The sequence below is a fragment of the Triticum urartu genome, chromosome 7 (assembly GCF_003073215.2).
Source record: "Triticum urartu cultivar G1812 chromosome 7, Tu2.1, whole genome shotgun sequence".
Classification (NCBI taxonomy): Eukaryota; Viridiplantae; Streptophyta; class Magnoliopsida; order Poales; family Poaceae; genus Triticum; species Triticum urartu.
In genome coordinates, this window is record NC_053028.1 from 96,257,853 (window position 1) to 96,270,315 (window position 12,463).

The following is a 12,463-nucleotide window of genomic DNA, read 5'->3' on the forward strand; positions in this document are numbered from 1 at the left end:
TCCCGTAACTCTCCGGTACTCCGAAAAATACCCGAATCACTCGGAACCTTTCCGATGTCCGAATATAGTCGTCCAATATATCGATCTTTACGTCTCGACCAATTCGAGACTCCTCGTCATGTCCGTGATCACATCCGGGACTCCGAACTCCTTCGGTACATCAAAACACATAAACTCATAATATAACCGTCATCGAACTTTAAGCGTGCGGACCCTACGGGTTCGTGAACTATGTAGACATGACCGAGACACGTGTATGGTCAATAACCAATAGCGGAACCTGGATGATCATATTGGCTCCTACATATTCTACGAAGATCTTTATCGGTCAAACCGCATAATAACATACGTTGTTCCCTTTTTCATCGGTATGTTACTTGCCCGAGATTCGATCGTCGGTATCTCAATACCTAGTTCAATCTCATTACCGGCAAGTCTCTTTACTCGTTCCGTAACACATCATCCTGCAACTAACTCATTAGTTGCAATGCTTGCAAGGCTTATAGTGATGTGCATTACCGAGTGGGCCCAGAGATACCTCTCCGACAATCGGAGTGACAAATCCTAATCTCGAAATACGCCAACCCAACAAGTACCTTCGGAGACACCTGTAGAGCACCTTTATAATCACCCAGTTACGTTGTGACGTTTGGTAGCACACAAAGTGTTCCTCCGGTAAACGGGAGTTGCATAATCTCATAGTCATAGGAACATGTATAAGTCATGAAGGAAGCAATAGCAACAAACTAAATGATCAAGTGCTATGCTAACAGAATGGGTCAAGTCAATCACATTCTCTAATGATGTGATCCCGTTAATCAAATGACAACTCATGTCTATGGCTACGAAACTTAACCATCTTTGATTCAACGAGCTAGTCAAGTAGAGGCATACTAGTGACATACTGTTTTTCTATGTATTCACACATGTATTATGTTTCTGGTTAATACAATTTTAGCATGAATAATAAACATTTATCATGATATAAGGAAATAAATAATAACTTTATTATTGCCTCTAGGGCATATTTCCTTCATCATAATCATGACAAGTTTTATAAATATAATCACTACTTTTTATAGCATAAGTATCATCATAATAATCATCATAGGTAGGAGGCATGCTATCATCATTATAAATTTGCATATCAAAACTTGGGAGACTAAAAATATAATCTTCATTAAATGTAGTATTCCCAAGCTTGGGACAAACATTAATTATATATTCTCAAAAACATCATCTTCATCAAACATAGCATCCCCAAGCTTGGGCCTTTTTGTATCATAAGCATAATCACTCTCATCATTAATAGTATGGATAGCACCAATAGTATAGCAATTATCATATTCTTCCAAGCAAGTGCCAAAAAGATTTTCAAGATCATAAGAAGTATCATTATCTTCCACAACTATATTTTCATGAGGCACAATAGTAATGGGAGCACCATTATTTGGGAGAGATATCTTTTTAACTCTCTTCCTTTTTCTTTTCTTCTTATTCTTCACCACATCATGTGTAGGTTCAATCCTCTTTTTGGAGCTCCTTATTAATGAGATTGGTTGAATAGGAGGCTCCTCCTTGTTACCTAATTCATCATAAGAAATAATAGGAGGATATTGGGAAGTCTCTTCCCTTTCATTAGTATTCTCTTCATCTTCTATTTGTTTTCTTTTCTTTATGTAATTTGCAATATAAGGATTTTCAATGCAATTCATCGCACAATACATATAAATTTCCTCTAGGTCAAAATGAAGAACTCTATCACGGGCAAATTTTGGAATCTCCTTAGTTATACGTTTCATTTCTTCGTAGCCCATAAACAAACTAAGTTCATTATAATGTGCAAGAGAAATGAAGTCATCACAATTTTTGGACACGATTAGATCATGAAACAATTTGCATCGGATAATTAAATGACCACGTTCATTACAAAGCTCACATGTATGGCCAAGAAAATTTAAATTTTCAGCACAGTCATCTAGCTCTTCTTGCAACAATTTAGTTTCTAAGTACTTATGCTTCTTGCAATATCTATCTTCTCCATTTGGTGTGTATTTACAAACCCAATGAACTCCACAAAAATTGACATGTTTATAGGAGACATTTTCATCATAACTAGTGCAATCATCGTTAGTGTCATGGATATTCAAAGAATTCGTACTAACAACATTGCAATCATGCTCACCATTCAAATATCTAGTTCCAAACATTCTAATGCATTCTTCTTCTAGCACTTGAGCACAATTTTCCTTTCCATCATACTCACGAAAGATATTAAAAAGGTGAAGCGTATGAGACAAACTCAATTCCATTTTTTTATAGTTTTCTTTTATAAACTAAACTAGTGATAAAACAAGAAACTAAAAGACTCGATTGCAAGATCTAAAGATATACCTTCAAGAACTCACCTCCCCGGCAACGGCGCCAGAAAAGAGCTTGATGTCTACTACACAAACTTCTTCTTGTAGATGTTGTTGGGCCTCCAAGTGCAGAGGTTTGTAGGACAGTAGCAAATTTCCCTCAAGTGGATGACCTAAGGTTTATCAATCCGTAGGAGGCGTAGGATGAATATGGTCTCTCTCAAGCAACCCTGCAACCAAATAACAAAGAGTCTCTTGTGTCCCCAACACACCCAATACAATGGTAAATTGTATAGGTGCACTAGTTCGGCGAAGAGATGGTGATACAAGTGCAATATGGATGGTAGATAAAGGTATTTGTAATCTGAAAATATAAAAACAGCAAGGTAACTAATGATAAAAATGAGTGTAAACGGTATTGCAATGCGTTGAAACAAGGCCTAGGGTTCATACTTTCGCTAGTGTAAGTTCCCTCAACAATAATATCATAATTGGATCACATTACTATCCCTCAACATGCAACAAAGAGTCACTCCAAAGTCACTAATAGCAGAGAATGAACGAAGAGATTATGGTAGGGTACGAAACCACCTCAAAGTTATTCTTTACAATCAACCCATTGGGCTATTCCTATAAGTGTCACAAACAGCCCTAGAGTTCGTACTAGAATAACACCTTAAGACACAAATCAACCAAAACCCTAATGTCACCTAGATACTCCAATGTCACCTCAAGTATCCATGGGTATGATTATACGATATGCATCACACAATCTCAGATTCATCTATTCAACCAACACAAAGAACCTCAAAGAGTGCCCCAAAGTTTCTACCGGAGAATCACGATGAAAACATGTGCCAACCCCTATGCATAGGTTCATGGGCGGAACCCGGAAGTTGATCACCAAAACATACATCAAGTGAATCACATGATATCCCATTGTCACCACAGATATCCACGGCAAGACATACATCAAGTGTTCTCAAATCTTTAAAGACTCAATCCGATAAGATTACTTCAAAGGGGAAACTCAATTCATTACAAGAGAGTAGAGGGGGGAAGAAACATCATAGGATCCAAATATAATAGCAAAGCTCGCGATACATCAAGATCGTATCATCTCAAGAACACGAGAGAGAGAGAGATCAAACACATAGCTACTGGTACATACCCTCAGCCCCGAGGGAGAACTACTCCCTCCTCATCATGGAGAGCACCGGGATGATGAAGACGGGCACCGGAGAAGGATTGCCCCTTCCGGCAGGGTGCCAGAACGGGTCTAGATTGATTTTCGGTGGCTACAGAGGCTTCTGGCGGCGGAACTCCCGATCTATTGTGCTCCCCGATGTTTTTAGGGTATATGGAGATATATAGGCGAAAGAAGTATGTCAGGGGGGCCACGAGAGGCCCACGAGGGTGGAGGGCGCGCCCAGGGGGGTGGGCGCGCCCCCTGCCCCGTGGCCTCCTCACAGGTCCCCCAATGTGCACTCCAAGTCTTTTGGGCTTCTTTCCTTCCAAAAATGAGTTCCGTGAAGTTTCAGGTCAATTGGACTCCGTTTGATTTTCCTTTTCTTCGAAACCCTAAAACAGGGTAAAAACAGAAATTGCCACTAGGATCTGGGTTAATAGGTTAGTCCCAAAAATGATATAAAAGTGTATAATAAAGCCCATAAACATTCATAACAGTAGATAATAAAGCATGGAGCAATCAAAAATTATAGATACGTTGGAGACGTATCAGCGCGCCGCTCAGTCGCTGACGTCAAAAAGGCTTCGGCTGATACGACGACGTCGAGTGCCCATAACTGTCCCCGCGTAGTTGGTTAGTGCGTATAGGCCAGTGGCCAGACTCAGATCAAATATCCAGATCTCATTAAGCGTGTTATCTTGAAATAACCACGGACGCCGACTAGGGCCAGGCCCACCTCTCTCCTAGGTGGTCTCAACCTACCCTGTCGCTCCGCCACAAAGGTTCACTCAGAGGGCCGTCCGGACAAACGTCCTTTCGATCCCAATCCGTGAATCACTCGGGGGTACTCTACGAGCCGACCCGACTTTAGTCACGACAAGTATCATATAATATATATATATAAGTATATGCCCGTGATCACCTCCCGAGTGATCACGACCCGATAGTATAGCATGGCAGACGGACAAGAATGTAGGGCCACTGATGATAAACTAGCATCCTATACTAAGCATTTAGGATTGCAGGTAAGGTATCAATGACTGTAGCAACAATGACAGGCTATGCATCAGGATAGGATTAACGGAAAGCAGTAACATGCTACACTACTCTATTGCAAGAAGTATAGAGAAGAGTAGCCGATATCTAGTGATCAAGGGGGGGGGGCTTGCCTGGTTGCTCTGGCAAGAAAGAGGGGTCGTCAACACCGTAGTCGTACTGGGTAGCAGCGACGTCGGTCTCGGTGTCTAGCGAGAGAAGAGGGGGAAGAAACAATAATTATTAAGCAAACAGATGCATAGCGATGCATGACATGGCAAGTAGCGGTGCTAGGGGTGCCCTAACGCGGTATGAGGTGGTACCGGTGAAGGGGGGAACATCTGGGAAAATATCCCCGGTGTTTCGCATTTTCAGACAGATGAACCGGAGGGGGAAAGTTGTGTGTTTGCTATGCTAGGGATGCGTGGCGGACGAACGGGCTGCGTATTCGGATTCGTCTCGTCGTTCTGAGCAACTTTCATGTACAAAGTTTTTCCATCCGAGCTACGGTTTATTTTATATTAATTTTAAAAGATTTAAATCATTTTAGGATTTATTTAATTATTTAAATTCAACATTATCTAGAACAGTGCACGCTGATGTCAGCATGACGTCAGCAGTCAACAGAGGAGTTGACTGGTCAACTAACATGTGGGTCCCAGTGGGACCCACCTGTCATTCTCTGTTTAGGTTAATTAGGGTTTAGGTTAATTAATTACTGTTTAATTAAACTAACAGGTTAATTAGATTAATTAAATAGGATTAATTAACTTAATTAATTAATTATTTTAATAATTAATTATTTATATATTTATTTATATTTATTTAATTCTTTTTTTAAATCGTTCAAGGGGTGGGCCCCATGTGTCATTGGGCCAAGGGGGCATACCGGGCACGGGCTAACAGGCGCGGGACAGGTCGTGCGAACGGGCGCTGCCCGAGCAGAGCCCGAGCCCGCCCGGTTGCGGGGCGAGGCATGCGGGGCGCCGAAGCAGCATAGCGAGGGGGCAGGCACGCGCGTCGCGTGCCGGGGCTGCGGGGAGCGACGGCGGGGCTGTGCAGAGCAGCGGCGCAGCAGCGGAGGCGTGGTCAGTGCGTTGATGGCCGCGGGCAGCGTAGCCGTGGTGAGCACGAGCGGGCGCGGCAAGGTGCCGAGCAGTGGGAGAAGGGGCGTGGTTCACGAACGAACGGCGCGGGCGCGGGGAAGCCGCGAGCGCGCGCGCTTCGGCGCGGGCAGTGGCGGCCGGAGCAGGGGCACGACGAGCGAGCAGCGGCGAGGCTGTGGCAGGAGGTGAGCGGTCGATGGGGAGCAGCGGGCAGCGGTGTGGCCGTGGGCGCGCGACTGTGTGCGCGAGAAGTGGCGCGCACCAGCTCAGGTGCGGGACGGCGGCAAGCAACCAAGAGGGCGAGAAGAGAGGGGCGAGGCTCACGGGGGGGGGAGGGGGGGTGTAGGGATCGGGGCAACAGGGGGCGAGGAGGAGGACAGAGACGAGCGATGATGGGGAGGAGTCGGCGAGGTTCGGCAGCGTCGGGGGCGGGTTCAGGCAACGGCGTCGGCGTCCGGCGAGGTGGCTCTCCAGGCGGCCGCGACGGGCGGTTCCCCCTCCTCGATGCCGATCCAATCGGGGGAGGGGGGATATTTTGCGGGGGGGAGTGGGGTGTCGTGGGTGAGTGGGGGAAGGATAAGGGGTGCGGGGTGGGCCACAGCTGGGCCGGCCTATGGCCTGCTGGGCCGAAGCCCGGGGGGTTTCTGTTTTCCTTTTTTGTTAGTTTTGGTTTTTCTGTTTTTTTTATTTTATTTTCTTTTATTCATTTTCCTATCCGTTTTAATTCTCTTTAAAATATTTAGGCATCCTGAAAAAGTGTGGTACCTTCCTCTTAAATTCCTAGGCATTTATTTGCGCACCCGAACATTTTTTTAAATTTTGAAAAACTTTTATTGTTGACAATATTTTGAATTTAAATTTTGAAAAGTTCTGATCCAACGCGATATTAACAACAGTAACCGGGGTGACGTGGCACCGTTAACGTGTGATTACTGTAGCTTAATTACCCGGGCGTTACATATTGCAACAACAATCTCCCCCTTTTTGGATGGTTGTTGAAAAAACAGACCACATCGAATGATAGGTAATGAATGGAATGTCATGCGAAGCAAAAATGAAGGATGGGAGATAATTAAGAAGATAAAATATCCTCCCCCTTAATATAAGCTTCGGATCATGAAGAATTGGAGGGGAGTAATATCACTCTTTGTATGAGTGTCATTGACAACAGATTTTATACTTGAGATCTTTCAATGCACTCGACCATGTCTGAGGTGGTTCTTGTCACAATATCTTTAAAGAAAGTTAGATGTAAGATAAGCGTTGAATGATTTGTAACCAGAATATATCATGAAGGTTTTCTCAGAACACAATTTGAATCCACACGAGATGTAGTTTTCCTGCATGTTAGGTATTCGATATGATCAATGCAAGATAAAATAAGAATGTGTTGCTCGGAGTGGATATGCTTTGGAGGCTGTTTTCCTGCAATAAGGATGATACTGAGGATATCTGTGAGGAAAAACACTTTGTCAGTCATAGAGATAGCCTTCAACATAAGACATTTGTGCATAGACTGACTCTCTCTTTCTGCAAGGTTAGATAAAGAAAGATAGCAATTAGAGCATATCCAACCACAACAGATATAGGTATATTCAGTACACGAAGTACTTCTCCATACTAGTATCATCACATGATGACTCACTACTCTTCTTCGAGAAGCAGATATGCTTCCTTGTAAGATAAATAATTGTCGATGATAGTCATTCACAGTAAAAACACATTTGACGGTACCTGCAAGCAAATAGTGCGAAGCAAATGATATTACAGGCGGGATTTATAAACGTTACATGACATTCGAGTGTTTCAGCACCACATGCGGTGCGATAAGTTCATGAAGCAAATTGTTCGAGGGAAAACTAAATAGGGAATAAAAGAAAACACCCTGCAAACCCCGATAAACTATCACTCGATGTAATTCTCCCCCTTTTTGTCAACAAGTGTCAAAAAGGAAAGATAGGACACGCGAGAAATTACTCGGTGGGATTGTCTTCCGAATCCGAATTAAAACCACTCGAAGAATCAGTTACTGAAGAATGCAAAATAGTCGAGGCAGAAGCAGGAGTATCAACCTTGCCCTTGGAATACTTGGAGCGATGAATGTATGGCTTGTAGACAAGAGTACCGGCTGTATCTGCAACTTTATCGTCATGATTGACAAACAACAAATCCACTAAAGCAGAATGCTGAGGGAGCACTAGAGTTTGTCTTCGGATGTGCGGAACAACAAGCAAGTCCAGGTAGTCATACTCCTTGAAGAGGCCCTTCTTGGCTAAATCCTTGCGAGAGTAATGCTCTCTCAACAAGGTCCATGAGCACTTCCTTGCATCCTTCTCATGCATAAGAATTTGACGAGTGTGATTATGAATCAGATTCAGCTCAGTCATCAATTCCACCTTTTCCTTTCTATCCATCTTGATGTGTCTTTCCAGAGTCTGCTGCGTGCGAATGCAAATCTCATAGAGTGATGGATTTTCTTCGCGAGGGATGTCAACCCTAGCTTCCTTGACCTTCTGAGAAATTTCAGATGCAGAGGCAGTTGCAGCAGTATCAACAAGTTCCTTCCCTTTGCAATTATCCTCCACAATGCGTAGAGTGTCACGAACAGGTGGCATGAATACCTTCAGTATGTAAGCCCACAACAATTTCTCATTCGTAAGCTGCTCGATTGCGAACATGATCCATGGAGCATAAGGCTTCAGAGACTGAGGGCTATCTGTTGCACATGCTAGGTTTCGAATGAAAAGGTCAGGAATGTCAAACTTGATTCCTTGAGATATTGCCACAAATGCATTCCCCACGATGCCTTTGATGGAGTTTGGCCTGTTTGTTGGCGTGATAGTATTGCACAAAATGTGAAATAGCACTTTCTTACCATAGGCCAACTTCTTCAGATCAACATCAATGCGTTTGTCGCCCACCATGGTGGGATCCATCAGGACGTGGAGTTGTGCTTCGGACGCTTCCCAAAAATATAGTCTATGATCTCTGTGCTTCTCAAACTCACATTGTGGAATATTTATCTGGGCCAGGAAATGATCTGCCGAACATTTGATTCTCTCTCTTCCAGTCACCCATTCAAGAGTCCAAGTTGAGGTATTTCCAATTTCTCTTGAGATGTATAGCGTGGCATAGAACAGAAGAATAACTTCCTTGTTCCAGCCATTATTAAAGCACATGAACCCTTCCAGAAGAGAATGTTCAATATGATTAATTGCATTATGGAAGCAGGGCATTTCTTCGAGCGTCGCGAAGTTTAATATCTTATGATTGAAAATTCTGTGCTTGCCAAACAGGATCCGAGCATAATAGACCGCTTGTTCTTCGGTCCAAAACCTTGGTGAAAAAGAAGTTCTTTCTCCTTCGCAAGGGCTAACCTCAAAGAATGCAAGCTTCGATGAATGAAGATGTTCATTCAAAGCGGGGCCATACTCAGCTGGAAATAGCGGAAATGATTCCTGGGATTTTTTTCAATTTTATTCCCCACTACTTTCAATCAGATGAACATCACCAGAGACTGGCTCATTCTCATCGATGGGTTTCAATGGAGCAAGTGGCCTTTTAGCCTTTTCTGAAGCAGATGACATGCGATCACTAGACTGACCGCCAATTTCCTTTGCTGGAACTCCTTCAGCAGCTTTCTCATTCCCAGGCACTTGGGCCTTTTCCTTCAGTGAATTCTCAATGGTGGGTGGCACGACAACTTCTTCAGACTCTTGAGTCACAACTTGTTCTCCTTCAGTCTGCTGAGGCAATACTGGTGGTACAACTGTTTGCTCTTTCTCTTCGGGAGCCATGGGCTCTTCCAATTTATTCTCTTCATGTTATGGTTGTGAAGCCAAAGAACCAGGAGCAGGGTCAACCTGCATCTGGGTAGGGGCACGATATGAGGAGACCGGGGTGGTATTTCCTTGGGAAGCAACTTGCTTCCCCTCAACATGACTTTCCTTCAAAGGCAATGAAAAAACCTTTTCCATCTCAATTTCTTCATCAACTTTTTCTTCAGGAGCATTTTTCTCGACATTTACTTCATCGGGATTGACCAGATACATGTCCACTACATCAGATTCTTGTTCAACTGGGGTAGGAATGATAACTGTCGCAGGTTTAGCTTGTTGCTCGATTACTTCCTCGGGATGAGGGGAAGGTGGAACCTGTGGTGGTGGGGCACTTGAGTCAACAGGTACATCAGTTGATACTGATTAGATACAATGATCCTTGGAAGCCTTCAACTGGCTGGCTCTTGCCTGAGCTTTCTGACGCCTCTCTTCTCTTTCTCTTCTTCGAGCAAGATCTGCTTGACGCTTAATCTCATCGTTTCTTCGATTACAGAGTTGGGAAACATCCATGCTCAGCTTGGAGTGCCACTCAATCTTGTTGTTCCTCATGACGGCGAGGGCTTTGGTGATCTCAAGGATTCCCTTGTTCATGTCTTTAGACTCTGAGCGGGCTTCATTCCTCATTTTCTCAAGTAGTCTCTTGTCCTCTACAGCCTAGTTTAGTTCCTTGGTAATTTCCTTCAACTCAAAGAAGTGTTTTTTTACAATCTTGGTAACATCATCAGGCAAACCTAGACTGCTCCGCTCAGATGGATTTTCATCATAAGAAGCACCTTCAATGATGCCAAACATAAGATCAAAATCATATTCCTCCCTTGAAGCAAGAACAGTTTTCTTGGCCTTCTTGACGGAGACAACAACATTTTCATCGATTATCAACTTTCTCTTCACCACTAGGGTAGCAGAACCTGATGGTTTATCTGAATGTGTTTTTCATATGCATCATGATGCTCCCTTTATGTTTCAATTCTTATCTTTTATGTGAGCATCATTGAAATCATCATGCCTCGCTAAAAAGGCATTAAAGAAAAGTGCTTGTTGGGAGTCAACCCAACATTTATACCTACTGTTTGTGTGTGTTTACATGATTAGGATACTTTAGTAATCATGTTTTATAGCTAAAGTGCCAAGTAAGACCTTTGGGATGATCTATGGTGGTAGTTGATTTGATCTTGCTGAAAAATAGAAACTTTTGTGCTCAGGAAAACAATTATCATTTTAAACAGAAGCGCGATAAAATACGGATTATTTTTGCATAGGATTAATAAACAAATTGCCTAGGACATCCTAGTTTCTCAGGATTTTTGGAGTTACAGAAGTATTCGAGGGTTACAGATTACTACAAATTGTTCTGTTTTTGACAGATTCTGTTTTCGATGCATAGTTTGCTTGTTTTCTAGTTTCTCTGGCTTATATTGCTTAACATAAATTGTAGAAATGATATGGTACAGTATGCATCATGTGAGGAAACTTATGAATCCTGTCTTGATAGTACCTAAGTGGTGATTTGCTTTCTTATACTAACGGAGCTTATGAGTTTCCTGTTGAGTTTTGTGTTGTGAAGTTCTCAAGTTTTGGGTAAAGTTTTGATGGACTACATAATAAGGAGTGGTAAGAGCCTAAGCTTGGGGATGCCCAAGGCACCCCAACGTAATATTCAAGGACAACCAAGCATCTAATCTTGAGGATGCCCCGGATGGCATTCCCTCTTTTGTCTTCACGCATCGGTAACTTTACTTGGAGCTATATTTTTATTCACCACATGATATGAGTTTTGCTTAGAGTGTCATTTTCTTTTATTTTGTTTTGCTTGATGTTTGAATTAAGTACTTAAGATCTGAAATTTTATTTATGAGAAGGAGGCTTTACATAGTTACATAATTATTCAACTACTCATTGATCTTCACTTATATCTTTTGGAGTAGTTTGTCATTTGCTCTAGTGGTTCACTTATATCGTTTTAGAGCACCATCGCTAGTTTTATTTTGAAGAAATTGTTGAACTCTCATGCTTCACTTATATTATTTTGAGAGTCTCTAAACATCATGGTAATTTGCTTAGGTTATGAATTTAGTCCTAATATGATGGGCATCCAAGAGGGATATAATAAAAACTTTCATAATAAGTGCATTGAATACTATGAGAAATTTGATTCCTTATGATTGTTTTTAGATATAAAGATGGTGATATTAGAGTCATTCTAGTGAGTAGTTGTGAATTTGAGAAATACTTGTGTTAAAGTTTATGATTCCCGTGGCATGCACGTATGGCGAACCGTTATATGATGAAGTCGGAGCATGATTTATTTATTGATTGTCTTCCTTATAAGTGGCGGTCGGGGACGAGCGATGGTCTTTTCCTACCAATCTATCCTCCTAGGAGCATGCGCGTAGTACTTTGTTTCGTTGACTAATAGATTTTTTCAATAAGCATGTGAGTTCTTTATGACTAATTGTAGGATCGAAAGTATGTCTAGAGGGGGGTGATTAGACTACTTGACCAAATAAAAACCTTTTGCCAATTTTAAGTCTTGGCAGATTTTAGCAAGATAACATAAGTCAAGCAAACAACCTACACATGAAAATATAAGAGTATAGTAGCGGAATGTAAATCATTGCATATGAAGGTAAAAGGGAGGAGTTTGAGGGAGCAAACGAAATGTATACACGGAGATTTTTGGCGTGGTTCCGATAGGTGGTGCCATCGTACATCCACGTTGATGGAGACTTCAACTCACGAAGGGTAACGGTTGGGTGAGTCCATGGAGGGCTCCACCCATGAAGGGTCCACGAAGAAGAAACCTTTTCTATCCCACCATGGCCATCACCCACGAAGGACTTGCCTCACTTGGGTAGGTATTCACAAAGTAGGCGATCTCCTTGCCCTTACAAACTCCATGGTTCAACTCCACAATCTTGTCGGAGGATCCCAAGT